The sequence below is a fragment of the Bos grunniens genome, chromosome 14, assembly GCF_055505025.1.
Source record: "Bos grunniens cultivar Pamir isolate PY7600 chromosome 14, Bosgru_T2T1.0, whole genome shotgun sequence".
Classification (NCBI taxonomy): Eukaryota; Metazoa; Chordata; class Mammalia; order Artiodactyla; family Bovidae; genus Bos; species Bos grunniens.
Window position 1 is genome coordinate 84,287,687 of NC_141178.1, and position 19,028 is coordinate 84,306,714.

Below are 19,028 nucleotides of genomic sequence, written 5' to 3' on the forward strand. Positions count from 1 at the left end.
TTTCATGCTTGATTTCTTTCCGAATATTTATGAAAAGAACAGTTCTGTATGTTTTCCTTGCTGTTGGAGTTCTCTGACAGTGTGTCTGCTTTCATCATTGGTTTTGATTTCCTGTCTCATCCTGTTGTCTGCTTAGTCGTCCTCAATCCAGATCCCCCCCCCCAGCCCCCGAGGCTGTAGTTTACTCATCCATCTCCCCTCCCCCGTCCCCCCACTTCCTCTGGTCATAGCAGTGCTGTGGTCCACAGCGTGAGTCCCCTTAGTCGGGTTTGTGCTTTGTCTTCCTGTCTCGTTAAATGGTGTTTTTCCCCCATAGCAGTAATTTGAATTGGTGTATCACTATGCATTTACAGGAGAAGGCAATGGCAACCCACTCCAGTACTCTTGCCTGGAAAATCCCATGGATGGAGGAGCCTGGTAGGCTGCAGTCCATGGGGTCACACAGAGTTGGACAGGACTGAAGGGACTTAGCAGCAGCAGCACGCAGGTATAAGCATAATGTAGATGGATCCTAAACTACATATCATGTGTAATTCATAAATGAGATTGTGCTTACATGAAGAAATGATCCTCTTAAGTGTAGAATTAATGGACTTTTAGATATGCAGATGACACCACCCTTATGGCAGAAAGTGAAGAGGAACTAGAAAGCCTCTTGATGAAAGTGAAAAAGGAGAGTGAAACAGTTGGCTTAAAGCTCACCATTCAGAAAACTAAGATCATGGCATCTGGTCCCATCACTTTATGGGAAATAGATGGGGAAACAGTGTCAGGCGTTATTTTTGCGGGCTCCAAAATCACGGCAGATGGTGATTGCAGCCATGAAATTAAAAAGACGCTTACTCCTTGGAAGGAAAGTTAATGACCAACCTAGATAGGATATTAAAAAGCAGAGACATTACTTTGCCAACAAACGTCCATCTAGTCAAGGCTATGGTTTTTCCAGTGGTCATGTTTGGATATGAAAGTTGGGATGTGAAGAAAGCCGAGCGCTGAAGAATTGATGCTTTTGAGCTGTGGTGTTGGAGAAGACTCTTGAGAGTGAGTCCCTTGGACTGCAGGGAGATGCAACCAGTCCATTCTAAAGGAGATCAGTCCTGGGTGTTCATTGGAAGGACTGATGCTAAAGCTGAAACTCCAGTACTTTGGCCACCTCAAGTGAAGAGTTGACTCACTGGAAAAGACTCTGATGCTGGGAGGGATTGGGGGCAGGAGGAGAAGGGGACGACAGAGGATGAGATAGCTGGATGGCTTCACCGACTCGATGGACATGAGTTTGGTTGAACTCCAAGTGTTGGTGATGGACAGGGGGGCCTGGCGTGCTGCGATTCATGGGATCACAAAGAGTCGGACACGACTGAGCAACTGAACTGAACTGAACTGACACAATATCCTTTCTGTGTTGGTGCTTGTATTTAAGACTGTAAATCTCATCAGCTTTTGCACAGTTAATGTCTCTATTAGACTCGTTAAAAAAGTATCTTCTATAGTTAATAAAATGTAAAGACTGCACCTGCTATTATGCTAGCTTTCATTCTTACATATTATCACAGGGAACTTGCTTTAATGAATTTATTCTGAGAAGTTTTAAATCAAATTCTATGTCAGGATTTTACATTAATGTCCAAGAGCTGGTTAGATTTGTTCAATGTTAAAATAGATATTATGGTAACTTCCTCATCAGTTAAATTACTAATTTAAAATATAACATGTTTTTGATTAAGAGAAACTAACTTATAGAGAAATTTGGCTGAGAATAGACACCTGTTAAGGCCCTTTGTTGTACAGAATGCTATGCTTTAATAAATCATGATGTTGTAATAGAATGGTATCTTCCTGAGTAATAATTTATAGTGTTTCTCTAGTAAATCTTGAATAGCTTATTTATCTTCTGTGGTCAAAAAAACTGTTCTGCTTCCAGTCATATGTTCTGTAAATCTTCATGTCACTTACATGTTTGCCATCATTTTTGCTTTACTGTATTTGCCTCTATGGATTCTTGAAATTTTAGCTTCAGAGTCGCAATGAATCTGGTTTCTCTTCATTTCTTTGCATGCATCTATCAGCCTAGTGATTTAAGGAAGCAGTGTCGAAAGGTAAACTATTTAGTAAGGTAGCACGCCTTTGTTTCTCTGTGAAGTATTAAAGAGTCCTTATCGTTTAACATGAATGAACACTGTGTGATTATGTCCTGGTGAATAATTGACGTTTTAATGGAAGTGATGAAACTCACCCACCACTTAAAATGTGCTGATGGTTCTGTTGGAAATAGGTCATTCGTTGGGACAGTTGTAACAGTGTGCCTTTCTCCCACTTGTTTGCCTTCTGATCATCTCATGCATGTTTATAATAGACATAGTATTATTTCTTATTTTTAAAATGTTCTTTACTTATGTTTTTGGCCATGCTGCACAGCTTATGGGATCTTAGTTCCCCAAGCAGGGATCAGACCAGTGTCCCGGCAGTGAAAGTGCCAAGTCTTAACCTCTGGACCACCATGGAATTTCCGCTTGGTGTTTTCATGTAAGAAATGACTGAATCAGAGCCATAGATGTTAGATTTGCGGGAAGCCAATTTAATGATGGTGGGTAGCAGTGTGCAGGAGACTCTGTGTGCCAGGCACGTGCTTTCTGAGTCTGTCATCTCAGCCCCAGGTGAGATCCAGATTGATGCTATCCCCAGTCAGCAGACATAGACACTGAGGCTTAGCGAGGCCGGGCACCCTGCCCAGGCTCTCACACCCAGCAGCACGGTGCGGACTGGTCTGATCAGAGCCTGGACACTTAACCATGGTGCTGTCCAGCCACCTTTCCTCCAGAGGCTCTCGTGTCCATCACGGCATCCCTGATGGAGGGAGCATCAGGAGGGAGCTCGCTGCCTCTCCCCTCGGGTCACTTGGATGAGCCCCTGTTGTTGGAGTCCAGTGCCCCAAGGGCTGGCCTTCCTTGTCCCTCTCCTGCTCCCAGCCCACTGACCGAGTACTCCTGGGCCTTTCCGCAGGACTGGGGTGGCTGTGCTCCAGTTCAGGCAGCTCAGTGCCCAGGAGCCCTTCTCCTGGGCACAGCAGACCAGTGCTGTCCCCCTGGGGTTGGTGACCTGGGTGTGCCATTCGCCTGCTCTGTGGCCTGCTTTGCCCTCCTGTTAAGTGGACACGGTGCTGCCCATCCTGGCCATGTGGGCACCAGTGGTGTGGCTCCCATCCTGGGTAGGGCAGCCAGGCTGTGGACCCAGAGGCCTTCCTCAGGAGAAGGCCCAGGCGAAGGGGCTGGCCACAGTCCCTGACTTTGAGGCAGGTGTTTGTCTCCACTGAGTCCGTAGTCAACCCAGGTGTGTCACTTCCCTGCTCTGTTCGTTGCTGTTTTCTGATTTTTATAAATGCTTATTTTAACTTGAATTTGAGATCGATCCCTGTTCAGTTCCATGTGGATAATTTCTAGCCTTTGTAGCCTTCTGTTGTCTGAGGGTTCTTGTTAGAGCTCAGGAGAGGGTGCCCAGTTTATCCAGCTGCTGTTAAATGAGCTCAGCTGTATTTTGCACTGTCACTTTGTTGTCACCAAGCTCCCGTGGGACTGCACGGGATCAGTATTCTTTACAGAATCCCACTAAAAAGGCACAGGTTAGTTGGTTAAAACAACACACTCATTGTTTATAAAAATACATGCCATGCATGTCTCCTAAAACCTCCCCTGGCTTAACCACACACCCAGATGTGTCAGTGAGACCTGTCTGGACCCTGAGGGGTTAATCTGTTCCCCACACTGTTGCCACCACTGTCTTTCCTGTCCTCACACCCAGGACCAGCAGAAACGCTGGGAGTCCAGGAGAGATCATCTCTCTTTTTTTTTTTTTTAATTTGTTTATTTTTTAGTTGAAAGATAATTGCTTTACAGAATTTTCTTTTCTATCCAACCTCAACATGAATCAGCCATAGGTACCCATATATCTCCTCCCTTTTGAACCTCCCACCCCACTAGGGTGATACAAGATCATCTCTTAGTGAAGACCAGGGGGTGCTTTACGGAAACCACTGTGAGCGAATGACACTCGAACTGCGTGTAAGTACTTCAGTGAGTAGCCCCGAGTCTGTATGTTACCGAGAAATACGATCCAGGCACATGGTGTTCGCGTGGAGGGGTTAGGTACCTTTTCTGTGTTTCTCTTGTTGTCATGGGTTCCAGTAACCTGCATCATCATTACAAATGATCTTGGGTGGTGGCACAAGCTGTGTCTTTTTCTCCTTCAAACAGAAAGGTCTGGACGGCTTTGCTGAGAGGTTTCGTACTCTAGCTGTGGTGCTTCTGAGCAGCATCTGGCAATGAGCACAGTCCTTTCATCAGGGCAGTTCATGCCATGCAGGGTCCACGGTGCTGGCGTCGCTCTGCTGTCCTGCCCGGCAGGGCCATCTGGTCGCTGGATTCCAGAGAGGGCAGAGCCCAGCTGCAGGAAGGCTCCCATCCATGGTCTCTGCACTCAATCGGATGCTCTCGCTGCCCCATAGCCCTGCTTCTCTTGAACAAGACAGTCCTTTAAGATGGCATTAAGCTAGAACAAGGGGGTTTTTTTGTACTTGGGGGAAAGCATAGCTAATAGATTTTCACATAAGTTTCTGGTTATAATGTAACGCCTATGTGATTGCCATTTTCAAAACAGTCTATTGTTAGCCAATTGGACACTTACCTCACTCCCTCAGCTGCCAGCTATACGGGAAGAGGTAGGAGATGACAAGACCACCATCAAATGTGAAACCTCGACCCCCGCCTTACCGCTGTCCCTTCGGCTGGGCCGCCTGCACACGGGGGCGCTGCACACAGCCACCCATGAGGACCTCAGGGACGCCCACAAGTAAGCGGCCTGTGTGCCCGTCATCAGTTTCAGGAGCCCTGCGCCTCTTGTCTTGAAGGAGTTGCAAGGATGATTTTAAAGGAATACCCTCGGGTTTAGTGCCTGTGTTTAGTGGTGAACTTCAGGTGCTGGGGAAGAAGAGCTCAGTGACCTCAGTGATTTTAGAAAACGTCCTTCTCTACAGATTGACTCCTGTGGGAGCTTTCTTCCTGATCTTGGTAGAGGTCTGCCCGGCCCGGGGCATGTTCCTGACAGTGATGGCCCTGTGCCTCTCAGGTTCGCTCTTGAGGGTCCCTCCCTTTTCCTCAGGGGTCTCCTCTCAGGAGACTCTGTCCCCTCCTGTGACTGACACTGTCCTCATTGAGACCACCACCTAAGCTCCCGTCCTGAGCCAGGCAGCACTCGATGGAGGACACATGTGGTCACTTGGCCAGCAGACCTGCACGGTGACCGTCGCTCTCCTGCCATGGCCGGGGACAGTCACGCTGCAGGAGGTGGGGGGAACTGCCCAGAGCAGGGGAGCTTGCCTTCTGCTTGAGCGTTTTCACCTGCTGAGCAGCGACCCTGATGGAGGGTCGGAGTGCCCTCTGCACCAGCTGGCCTGGAGTCCAGCCCTCCTCGGGGGAGAGCTTGAGGCAGAGAATCTCAACTTCCTGGGGTGGTTCTCTGTGTCTCGGAGCCTGCATTGCTTGTGTGGAGTGTGTTTGGTGAAGGAGACTCCACTGTCTGCTTCGAGGTTGAGGTGCGGGTGTTGCTGGGTGCCCATTTCTATCAGTAGATCTTGTGGAGGGGTGTGTGTTTGTACAAGGGTGCCAGTTAAAGGTCCTTTTCTCTCCCTAAAGCTCGACAGGCTCTCAGGACAGCCCCGGGAACAACCCCAGCAGCGGCACCAGCAGGCAGGACTCGCTGCACAAAGCCCCAAAGAAAAAGGGCATCAATTAAGTCCTCCATCAGCCTCTTGTTTCGCAAGAAGGAAAAGGGCCGGCCTGAAGACCCCAACAAGGAGGCATTAGGACCAGGTGGGTGCTTCACCTTTCAGAGGGAGGAGGGCCTGCAGGCATCTCCCTTCTGTGTCTCCCCTGTTGTCCCCACAAGGCTCCAGTCACTCACTCTGGGGGTCCTCCTAGGAGCAGGAGTGGAAGAGGCGTCTGTCTTCTCAATGGGTCTGAGATGATCAGATGAGTTAATGAGTGGATGGATGGATTGATTAGTGAGTGGATGGTTGGATGAACAGATGGCTGGCTGGATGGGTGGATGGACGGAGCATGGAATGAATAAAGCAGATGATTGTACTCCAATGCTAGAAACATATTGTACGAAATCAATTGAGTAGGAGCTAGGCAATGATTGTTTCCTCCTAACAGTGACATGTGTTTGGAAACTGCCTAAGTGCTCATCAGTGAGGGGTGAAGTACAATCTGTGGACACCCCACAAGGAACAGCCCGCCCTCCTTCCTGCCACCTCCCCATCCAGGAGCTCATCTGCCCATGCCCCTACCCCACCCCACAGCCATGCAGGTCCTCCTGAGGTCCCCTCATCACACAGGGTTATCATTAGGCCCTCATCTCGCTTGGCTTCATCTCCTTGAAGACAGGGTATGTTCCTGCCTCTTCAGCCACAAATTTGTTGAGTCTTGTTTGTGCTGGGTGTGGGATTTACGGGGGTAAGTAAAGCAGATGTGATCTGGAGCACAGTTAAGTGACAAGAGAGAAAAAGGAGCAGGTTATTAAATGTGATCCCTGTTATTAATATATACAATGCTGCGATGGATGGTGCATTGATTATATACAAGATGCTGTGTGTGCCCCTTCCCAAGCAGGTGTTGCCCCCTCCAAATTTACAGAGGAGGACACGGTGACGGTCACACGGTCAGGGAGTGGTGAGGGCAGGTTCACACCCACGCAGCAAGACCAGGCACTTTGCCAAACCCCAGCCACCTCTCTGGTGGATGCCACCGGAATGAGATGGTTCTATGGCATGATGATTCAATGGACATGAGTTGGAGCAAATTCCAGGAGATACTGAAGGACAGGAAAGCCTGGAGTGCTGCAGTCCGCGGAGTGGCAAAGAGTCGGACACACCTGAGTGGCTGAACTAAAACCTGAGTGTGTGCTAACCTGCTTCAGTCGTGTCTGACTTTGCGACCCCAGGGACTGTAGCCCACTAGCTCCTCTGTCCATGGGATTCTCCAGGCGAGAATACTGGAGTGGGTGGCCACGCCCTCCTCCAGGGCATCTTCTCGACCCACGGATCGAACCCACATCGCTTGTTATCTGATGCACGGGCAGGCAGGATCTTTATCCCAAGCACCACATGGAAAGCCCCAGTGAACGGTGACAACTAGAAATGCAGAAAATAAGGGCTGCTTCTAAGTTAAACTGTAAGAGCAGCAAGCACGGGTTATAAAGAGGAAAACACATGCCACCCCGCGGAAACTGCGACAGCCAGACAGAGGCGGTTGCTGTGGGGCGCCCTAAGAGCCTTGCTCGTCGCCACCCTTTCACTCTGATCTGCAGGTCAGGCCAACAGGCCGCACCTCTCCTTGGGGGGCGTGCTGTACTTGAGGTGCACTGCCTGCGAAAGGACACCAGCCTGCTGACGCCAGCCCGCCACCAAACACCGCCAAAACCAGACCAGGAATCGCCAGGCCAGGCCCGGGGGCCCGAAGGGCTTCCAGGACATCCCAGTGACGGGGAGGGTGGGCGTGTTTGCGCGTGGGGCCTGGGGGGTAGGCTGAGGGGTGCGGAGGTCTTGGCCCATTCCCACCCCCAGCCACTCCAAGCCCGGCTGCGTTCGCTGAGCAGGGCCTGCCCCCAATCCGTTTCTCTGATCAGGGCCACGCCGCCCTAGAGGTGTCGATCTTCGGGACCTGCCGTGACCTGACTCCCGCGGCCCGCTGGACTCTAAACCTCCTTCGGGACTATGCGCAATGAATCTTGAGCGCCCATCTTGCTGGGCACCTGCCTGGTGCTGAAACACACCTGGAGCCATGGAGGCGCAGTCCACTGGAGCGCGTCAGCCCCGCCCCTTCGCACTACCGAGGCCCCCCTTTGCCCCCACGCCGCCCGCCAAGCACTCGACCTTCCTGAGAGAGCAGATGAGCCACAGGCAGGCGCACAGACAGACACACAGACACTCGCACGCACCCATGCCAAGGGAGACAGCTGGCCTGCGCAAGCTCCTCAGCCAGAGCCAGAGCACCTGGCAGAGGCCGGGGCCAGACGAACGGGCCGGCGGCCGGCTGTCAGAAGATACAGAGGCAGAAATACATGAAGATTCCGAGACAGACTCCAAGACGGCGAGAGGAGATACACAAGCGCACACACACACACACACACACACACACACACACACACTTGAGTGTGGTCTTTGGAAATACTTCTGTTCCTAGTTGCTGGGTTGAGCCCAACTTTGATAGGACCCATGGACTGCGGCCCATCAGGCTCCTCTGTCCGTGGCATTTCCCAGGCGAGAATACTGGAGTGGGTTGGCATTTCCTTCTCCAGGGGATCTTCCCAACCCAGGGATCAAACCCGAGTCTCCTGCGCGTGGATGCCTTGCCATCTGAACCAGGACATTGCTAATTCCCTAGGCAAAATACAAAGAATAGAGCTCGTGTTCTACTAAATGGAAAGATGATTTCAGAAACAGAAGCTGTCCTTTGTTGGTATCTGTCAATCTTTATGTGGTTTTTGTTGATTTTTACTATTAAGGCTACTGGAACAAGGCAAGAGAGAAACCCCAGAATTGAAAAGCAACTGGCATTTTTGAAAGAAACATGTGCAGGCGAAGCTCTCTTCCTTTTTGAGAGGTGGTTAAATGCAAAATCTTGATTCAACACATAAGACTTTTGTGAACTTTATTTCAAATCTCCATGATGAACCCCTAAGGCATCCAGGAAGAAAGGACTAGAGGGGCAGACAGAAAGAGCAGCCTTTCCCCTTGGAGCCATCTCAACCAGCTGCTTAGTTCCTTCATCTCAAGGACTACCATCTGGGCTTCTCTGGTTTGTCTGATTCTTGTTTCGGGACCGTTTCTAGTCACAAGGCTGTCAACAGAGGGGGTGGTGTGTGTGTGTGTGGGAAACCCTTCTCTCCATTCCACATGAGACCCAGTGGATAATCCAGGCCCTGCCCACTGCATTGAGTGTGCAGCAACAGTATCAACGGTGATGCTGGTTAACAACGCATATTCCTGGAATCCACTCCGTTGGCTACTGACTGTGTGTGGTGGTGGTCTGGAACCTACACCTGGAAGCTGTCTTGATGATTGCAAATGACACCAAAGTCTGAGGACGATGGAAGACCTTCACATTTCTGCAAGAGCCACACACCTCCAGAAGGAACCACAAGACTTGCCTGAAATGGTCAAGGTATAAGTATTGGACTCAACGTTGGAAGGTCTCCACCTTTGCTATGGAAGTCAAACGATCTTTCTTTGAAATGAAAATGGAGCCTACTGAACGTTCACATTCTTCTAGAGCATTTGAAAAGCCCTAACTTGTAGAAATCTGCTGTACGAGTTCCTTGAAAGCAAGAACCTATATTTATGGATGTGTCTTAATGCCGTAGATTGTGCCTCAAATATAGTGTACACATCAACCCAGGAAAGCAAAGAATTGAATCGACAAATATACAAAGAGATCAAAAGAGACACCTTGAGGCTTCCCAGAGCTTTTCTATCTTTCACACACTATGTAAATACTGAGCACCTACGAAGAGCTAGGAGGCAAGTAATAAGTTTCTGGAAATAGAATGTGGAGAGAAGAAGACACAGAGTTCCTGCTTTCACTGAGACGACTCTAATGATACATCACAGGCAGATCCTGTGAGATTATAGAGGGGCCTCTTCCTTCACCAAAACCTGGGTGTCAGGGAAGGCTTTTCAGAGGAACCATTGCATTGAGGTCCATAGGGTGAACCTAGGTAAACCAGGGTTGAGATGCAGGAAGAATTTCAGGCAGGGAAAATAGCATCTTGGAAGGCTATGTGACCAGGGAAACTTAGGACATTCAAGAAATGAAAAATGCCCTATGGGATGGAAGCCAAAGAGTGCAGAGGGCATTCCAGGCAAAAGACATCAGAGAAGAACGTGAGGAGCAAGCCTGAAGGGAAGTGGTCATATCTTCAATATGATGGGAAAATACAAGAGCCGTTGGAGCAGGGAGGTGACAGAATTGCATCTGCACTTCCAAAAGGTCATCTTGTTCCACATCACTAATGACTGGAGAGACTCAACTCCAAACTCCAAGGAGGGAAGACTTCACATGAGTCCGATTGGGCCTCACTGCAATGTCTGTCAATAACAAATGCTGGAGAAGATGTGGAGCAAAGGGAACTCTCCTCCATGGTGAGTAGGAATGGGAGTTGGTGGAGCCGGTATGGACAAGAATATGGAGGTTCTCGAAGGAACTAAAAGTGGAAGTAGCGTATGGTTCAGCAGTCCGACTCCCAGGCATAGATCCACCCACAGTATAAGTGAACAAGATAGATGCCCCGTTTGGGCACATCTATCTGTGCGTGCGCGTGCGTGATCGCCTGCTAGGCAGGGGGTGGGGTGGGGGATGGGGCTCTGGCTGGAGTCGGTGCAAGCCCCGGGATTGCCTGAGGCAAGCCAAAGGAGCCCCAGATGGAGAAGGGACTGCCTGTCCTCTGGTGTCCTGGAAGTCGAATGCGAATGCGGAGGGGCTCGCGGGCAACGTGGAGGCAACCCAGGTCTGCAGCGGGAGCTGGGGCCCGGGCCACCCACTCCCCCTGCCCTGGGAGGGGCTGGGGCTGCGGGGGGGATCCAAGAATTGGGACGCGGGAGGTGGGAGGGGGTGGGGCTAAAGGACCTCTTCTGGCAGGCAAAAAGCCTCGAGCACCCGGGATTCCCAGGTGGTCTCCCATCCAAGATACTAACCAGGCCCGACCCTGCTTAACTTCTGAGAGCAGACAAGATCTAGCGCCTTCAGGCTGATATGTCCGGAGACTGAAGCGGTTGGCGCCGGGCGCCCTAAGAGCCTTGCACTTCGCCTCCCTTTCGCTCTGACCTGCAGGTCGGGCCAACGGGCCGCACCTCTCGTCGGGGGGCGTGCTGTATTTGAGCCGCATGACCCCCGACCTGACTCCAGCCTGCTGACGCCGGCCCGCCCCCCGAACACTGCCAACACCAGACCAGCAAGCGTCTGCCCGGGCCCGGGGGCCCGAAGGGCTTCCAGGACCACCCAGTGACCGGGAGGGCATGCGTGCGTGCGCGCGGGACCTGGGGTGTGGGCTGAGGGGTGCGGAGGTCTCGGCGCCCTCCCACCCCCGGCCACTCCAGACCCGGCCGCGCTGGCTGAGCGGGGCCACCCCCGATCCCATTCGCTGCTCAGGCCCGCGGGGCCCTGGAGGTGTCGGTCTTCGGGGCCCCCCGGTTCCCAACCCCCGCGGCCCAGGGACCTTTGAACATCCTGCGGGCCTAGGCGCAGCGAAACTTGAGTGCCCAACTTCCCGGGCACCTGCCTGGTGCCCAAACCCACCGGAAGCCACGGAGGCACGGTCGACCAGAGCGCCTCAGCCCCGCCCGTTCGCACTACCGAGGCCCCCTTTTGCCCCCACGCCGCCCGCCAAGCACTCGACCTTCCTGAGAGAGTAGACGAGCCACAGGCAGGCACACAGACAGACACTCGCACGCACCCACACCAAGGGAGACAGCTGGCCTGCGCAAGCTCCTCAGCCAGAGCCAGAGCACCTGGCAGAGGCCAGGGCCAGACGAACGGGCCGGCGGCCGGCTGTCAGGAGATACAGAGGCAGAAATACATGAAGATTCCGAGACAGACTCCAAGACGGCAAGAGGAGATACACACACACACACACACACACACTTGAGTGTGGTCTTTGGAAATACTTCTGTTCCTAGTTGCTGGGTTGAGCCCAACTTTGATATGACCCATGGACTGTGGCCCATCAGGCTCCTCTGTCCGTGGCATTTCCCAGGCGAGAATACTGGAGTGGGTTGCCATTTCCTTCTCCGGGGCGGGGCGGGGGGGGTGATATTCCCGACCCAGGGACCAAACCCCAATCTCCTGCGGGCGGATGCCTTGCCATCTGAACAAGGACATTGCTAATTCCCTAGGCCAAATACAAAGAATAGAGCTCGTGTTCTACTAAATGGAAAGATGATTTCAGAAACAGAAGGTGTCCTTTGTTGGTATCTTTGAATCTTTATGTAGTTTTCGTCGATTTTTACTCTTAAGGCTACTTGAACAAGGCAAGAGAGAAACCCCAGAATTGAAAAGCAGTTGACGTTTTTGAAAGAAACATGTGCAGGTGAAGCTCTCTTCCTTTTTGAGAGATGGTTAAATGCAAAATCTTGATTCAACACATATGACTTTTGTGCACTTTATTTCAAATCTCCATGACGAACCCCTAAGGCGTCCAGGAAGAAAGGAGTAGAGTGGCAGACAAGAAGAGCAACCTTTCCCCTTGGTGCCTTCTCAACCAGCTGCTTAGTTCCTTCATCTCAAGGACTATCATTGGGCTTCTCTGGTTTGTCTGATTCTTGTTTTGGGGACCGTTTCTAGTCACAAGGCTGTGAACAGCGGGTGGGGGTGTTGGGCTCTGTGGGGGTGGGGGTAGCCCTTCTCTCCATTCCACATGAGACCCAGAGGACAATCCTGGCCCTGCCCACTGCATTGAGTGTGCAGCAACAGTATCAACGGTGATGCTGGTTAACAACGCATATTCCTGGAATGCACTCCGTTGGCTACTGACTGTGTGTGGTGGGAGACCTGGAAGCTTTCCTGATGATTGCAAATGACAGCAAAGTCTGAGGACATTGGAAAATCTTCACATTTCTGCAAGAGCCACACACCTCCAGAAGGAACCACAAGACTTGCCTGAAATGGTCAAGGTATAAGTATTGGACTCAACGTTGGAAGGTCTCCACCTTTGCTATGGAAGTCAAACGATTTTTCTTTGAAGTGAAAATGAATCATACTGAACGTTCACTGAACGTTCTAGAGCTTTTGAAAAGCCCTAACTTGTAGAAATCTGCGGTACGAGTTCCTTGAAAGCAAGAAACTATATTTATGGATATGTATTAATGCCTTATATTTTGCCTTGATTATAGTGTACACATCAACCCAGGAAAGAAAGAATTCAATCGCCAAATATACAAGGAGATCAAAAGTGCCGAGCCAAGTGACACCTTGAGGCCTCCAAGATCTTTTCTGTCTTTCACACACTAAGTAAATACTGAGCACCTACGATGAGCTAGGAGGCGTGTAATAAATTTCTGGAAATAGAATGTGGAGAGAAGAAGACACAGAGTTCCTGCTTTCACTGAGAGGAATTTAATGATACATCACAGCCAGATCCTTTGCAAACTTATAGTGGGACCTCTTCCCTCACCAAAACCTGGGTGTCAGGAAAGGCTTTTCAGAGTAACAATTGGTTTGAGATCCGTAGGTTGAACCTACGTAAACCAGGGTTAAGATGCAGGAAGAATTTCACGCAGGGAAAATAGCATCTTGGAAGGCTATGTGACCAGGGAAACTTAGGACATTCTAGAAATGAAAAATGCCCTATGGGATGGAAGCCAGAGTGCAGAGGGCATTCCAGTGAAAAGGCATCAGAGACAAACTTCGGGAACAAGCAATGAAGGGATGTGATCATATATTCAATATGATGGGAAAATCCAAGAGCAGTTGTGGCAGGGAGGTGATAGAATTGCATCTGCATTTCCAAAAGTTCATCTTGCTCCATAACACTAATGATTGCAGCGACTCAACTGCAAATTACAAGGAGGGACCACTTCCTCGAATCCGAATGGTCCTCATTGCAAAGTCTATCAATAACAAATGCTAGAGAAGATGTGGACCAAAGGGAACTCTACTCCACATGCAGACTGTGTGGGTGAATTCTCTAAGAAATTACGGGAAGAAGTGCTCCATCTTGTTTATTGCATTGTGTTTAGGGGAACTAATTTGGAATTAGTGGAGCCCATTTCTCAGTATATTATTTCCAAACTAGGCAACTATAATTACAGTCTGATAAGATGGAACTCAAATAACTTCTGAATGTTAATTTATTTTGAAAGAGGAAATAATCTTGCAAGAGAAATATAGACAAACAGGAAAAGCATAGTTGTCAATATATTAACCTAGAGATGCTTCAAATATTGTTTAAGAAATATGAAAGTTTCATGGAGTATTTCACATGAAGGAATTATTTCCTCTTAAAAGTCAAAAGGGCTTCCCTGGTGGCTCAGAGGTTAAAGCATCTGCCTGCAATGCAGAAGACCTGGGTTTGATCCCTGAGTCAGAAAGATCCCCTGGAGAAGGAAATGGCAACCCACTCCAGTATTCTTGCCCGGAGAATCCCATGGATGGAGGAGCCTGGTGGTCTACAGTCCACGGGGTCGCAAAGAATCAGATACTACTGAGCAACTTAACTAACTTAAAAGTCAAAAAGTCAAAAATGAGTCCACTCATAAAAATGATTTGTTCTTCAGTTTTATCATGAATTACCTGACTAAAGGATGATTATTTATTGTATTATTCCTTCAAAATTATAGCACATTGTTCACTTTCCAGATTTTTATTTAATTGATATTTATTTAACATTGACTCTGTGCCAGCACTGCAAAACCCACCCACACACCCTACACCAATTTTGTGATTTCATTAGAAACCACTTAATCAAGCAAATTCTATAGTTACCTCTATTTTACATCCTAAATTGGCACATTATATGTCACCCTACTTAACACTATTAAGATTATCTCTTTTTTTAAAATTCTTGATAAATATAATTCCTTGCTTCCTCACAAAATAATTTAAATTATATAAAAACTGGAACTTTGTCTAATTTATCACTGTATTCTTAGCTCATAGAAGAATATTAGTACTAGATAGTCAAAGACTCGTATTAAATGAAAATGATTTCAGTGGGTCTCAAAATAACTTGTCTTTAAAAGGCATTGGTGCCATTTAAAGTAGATATTAGGTTTCCATTTTCTCATCAATGATTCGTTTCATTGGTTTTGTCATTTCAGATCACTTTCTTGAACATCAGATCATGGAAGATAGAAATAATGTTACTGAATTTATCCTCTTAGAACTTTCTATGGACAAGAAAGTCCAGATCCTCTGCTTTTTATTTTTCTTATTCTGTTACCTGGCTATTTGGTTGGGGAATTTGATCATTGTGATTTCTATTACATGCAGTCAGCTAATCACCCAGCCCATGTACTTCTTCCTTAACTGCCTTGCACTCTCAGACCTCTTCTACACCTCCACTGTGACACCCAAACTCATGACTGACTTACTGATGGAGAAAAAGGCCATTTCCTATAAAAACTGCATGACACAGCTTTTCACCACCCACTTCTTTGAGGGGGGATTGAGGTCTTCACCCTCACAGGGATGGCCTGTGACTGCTATGTGGCCGTCAGCAAACCTCTCCACGACGCCATCACCATGAACAGGCAAAAACGTCACTCAATTCTCATAGCGTCGTGTGCAGGGGGACTTCTTCATTCTCTTGGTCTCTTTCTTCTTGCGATTGTTTGACCTTTCTGTGGCCCCAGTGAAATAGATCACTATTTCCGTGATGCATATCTTTTGTTGAAACTAGCCTGCACTGATACTCACAAAATTGGCTTTTTTGTCATTGCCAGTTCTGGCTTGATGGGACTGGTGCTCTTTGTGGTTTTGATGGCCTCCTACACTTTGATTCTGTATAATGTGTGCACATATTCTGCAGAAAGCCACCATAAAGCACTTTCCACCTGTAGTTCCCACATCACAGTCCGTGATCCTCTTTTTCACACCTGTCATCTTTGTTTACATTAGACCTGCCACAACATTACCAGAAGATAAAGTGTTTACGCTCTTCTACACAATTATTGTCCCCATGCTCAACCCGCTTATCTACACACTTAGAAACATGGAGATGAAAAATTCCATAAGAAGAGTTTGGTGCAATAAAAGGTTCTGGGAAGGGAACTTAATGATCTGAAGGTCATTCGTCTGACGCCAGTGACTGTCTTCTCATCACTCCCTCTGTTGCTGATTCTCTCCTGCTAATGGGAAAATCAGTCAGAATGTGTAAAAGCCAAGCCTCCAACAGCAGCTTGCCTTCGGTGGTTCCTTCTTTATTTTCCTCTCAATGTGTTTTCCTTGATTTCACTTTTCACTAATAATCCCCTTTGTTTAAAAAAAAAAAAAAAAGAAAAGAAAACTTTTTACAGAGTAAAAACACACTGAAAAATCTGGAGGGAGAGTGATCCTGCCTGTATTGAAGGCTAAACCTGGGGGAGACTTCGCTCTCAAAATAGTTGGCCTCAAGGTATAAAAGGTAATAATATGTTAAAAGGTAAAAGACAGTTGAAGAATCCACCTGCTAATGCAGGAGACACAGGTTCAATCCTTGGGCCAGGAAGATCCTCTGGAGAAGGAAATGGCTACCCACTCCAGTGTTTTTGCCTGGGAAATCCCATGGAGAGAGGAATCTGGTGGGCTACAGCCCATGGGGATGCAAAACAGCTGGACATGATTCAGCGACTAAACAAAAACAAAAAGGCAGTTATAGGAAAATAAGAACAATCACATACTGCAAACTCCTTTCAGAACTATATACCTAGCCTCCTATCCTACAACTCTAGATTTCTTTTAATCAAATACCTAGAGATCTTTTTGTGTGTATTTGTGAACTGCGATTATTTTACTTAAGTGAAAAGAATATATAGATCTAAATACAACATAGTGTAAAGTCCAGCCTTATAGTCTACATGGCAAGTCTTACAGTCTGAAAAGCAAGTCACTGTGTGATCTGTTTGTGCAGTAACATTGTAAGTATTGGGGAAAATATATGTGTGTGTGTATATATATATATATATATATATATATATATATATATATATACATACACACAAACTCTTGCTATTTTAACTGGGTTTCACATTAAGTATACATGATCAAGGAATATATAAACTACAACTGACTTTGCTACAAAAAAGAAGAAAATATAAATCCTTTAGTTCCTCAAAATAGATGATTTATTTCAAAGTAAAAGACTTTCACTTCGTTTCTAATTTCAAGTGTAGAATAATCCTAAAATAATATTTGACAAAATATAGATCAGACTCAGTGATGGGAATATATATATATTCTGCTGCTGTGCTTAGGTGTTTCTGACTCTGTGGCCACATGGACTGTAGCCCACCAGGCTTCTCTGTCCATGGGGATTCTCCAGGCACAAATATCAGAGTGGGTTGCCATGTTCTCCTCCAGGGGATCTTCCCAAGCCAGGGACTGAACCCAGGTCTCCCATACTGCAGGCAGACTCTTTACCAACTGAGCCATCAGGGAAGCCCAAGTATACTGGAGTGGGTAGCCTATCTCTTCTCCAGGGGATTTTCCTGACCCAGGAATCAACCAGAGGTCTCCTGCATTGCAGATGGATTCTTCACCAGGTGAGCTACCAGGGAAGTCTAATGTGTATACATCCATACCTATAGGATTTTCATGATTTTCTAGTGCAAAGTATACATTTTGTTTGAAATACATTTTTAAGATTGCTGCATTTTCTTATGAAAATGTGCATAGTTTTGGATATAAAATGTAACTATTGATAGTATAGATTTGTATTCTATATAATGAGTTAAACTATATTTAATACTATAGATTTATTTTAGGTAATAGGATATTTTCTAATGTTTCTCTCTCAAATAATGTAATATTTTTTAGAATTAATAGGAAAGATTATGAATTTTAAAGAATCATATTATTAATATGTCATAAAAATGTTGTTAACTGTTCTCCACACAAAGATAGGCCATATTAATATTTGGCTATATTATGTGTGTGTCTCCTTCAGAATTTTCCACAGTTTATTGTGATCCACACAGTCAAAGGCTATGGCATAGTCAAGAAAGCAGAAATAGACGTTTTTCTGGAACTCTCTTGCTTTTTCGATGATCCAGCAGATGTTGGCAATTTGATTTCTGGTTCCTCTGCCTTTTCTAAAACCAGCTTGAACATCTGGAAGTTCATGGTGCACGTATTGCTGAAGCCTGGCTTGGGGAATTTTGAGCATTACTTTACTAGCAACAAAGATCTGTCTAGTCAAAGCTATAGTTTTTCCAGCAGTCATGTATGGATGTGAGAGTTGGACTGTAAAGAAAGCTGAGGGCCGAAGAATTGATGCATTTGAACTGTGGTGTTGGAGAAGACTCTTGAATGTCCCTTGGACTACAAGGAGATCCAACCAGTCCATCCCAAAGGAGATCAGTCCTGGGTGTTCATTGGAAGGACTGATGTTGAAGCTAAAACTCCAACACTTTGGCCACCTGATGAGAAGAGCTGACGCATTTGAAAAGACCCTGATGCTTGGAAAGGTTGAGGGGAGGAGGAGAAGGGGACAACAGAGGATGAGATGGCTGGATGGCATCACTGACTCAATGGACATGGGTTTGGGTGGACTCCGGGAGTTGGTGATGGACAGGGAGGCCTGGTTTGCTGCAGTACATGGGGTCTCAAAGAGTCAGACACGACTGAGGGACTGAACTGAACTGAATATGTATGTGTCTTATTTTTGTACTTGCAAGATACTTTGCAAATATTATTTTCATATTTTGCTTCATATTTACATGTCAAAAAAGAATGGTGTTTCAGAATTGTAAATAATAATCTTAAGGAGGCAAAAGTTATCAAAGTAACTGAATGAATATGTAGTAAATAATGTAAATTAACCAAATCTTACTTATTTTCCCAATTGAATTATCTCCTCAAGTGGATCAGTTGTTTGGAGTTACATTTTCATAAAGATCATCCATTCATCTTCCCAGATAGTTGCGAATATCTGGTAATAACTGATATTTTTCAATATCCCCATCTCTGTGTTTGCTTATAGTGTTTAATAGCCTTCCATAGAGACCTCAGTTCTGCCTTCATGTGTAAATTAAGCATAAACCATAATCCATGACCTTCAGCCACGAACTACAGAGTTTAATACCAGATATTTTGGGTGAGGAATTTTTTAAAAAGATGCTTACAATATATGCCATTCTTATCTCTCTTGTTAATAAGTACAAGTACTAGGAAATAAAGAGGCCAGAATATATTGCTTCATTTCACAGAGACATCATTCATACAAATCTCTCTCTCTCGGAATGAGGCTTAAAATAAGACATTATTCTGCCTGCCTCATTCAGTCTG

General features: G+C 47.0%; 1 pseudogene across 1 annotated transcript; it reads left to right on the top strand.

The window, feature by feature from the left end:
* Nucleotides 1-1,298: 1,298 nt before the first annotated feature.
* Nucleotides 1,299-18,607, top strand: LOC147359918 (olfactory receptor 4P4-like; annotated as a pseudogene). Its single transcript, XR_015141333.1, has 3 exons — nucleotides 1,299-4,842; nucleotides 5,685-5,861; nucleotides 14,864-18,607. The product of XR_015141333.1 is annotated as an olfactory receptor 4P4-like (transcript).
* Nucleotides 18,608-19,028: the final 421 nt, after the last annotated feature.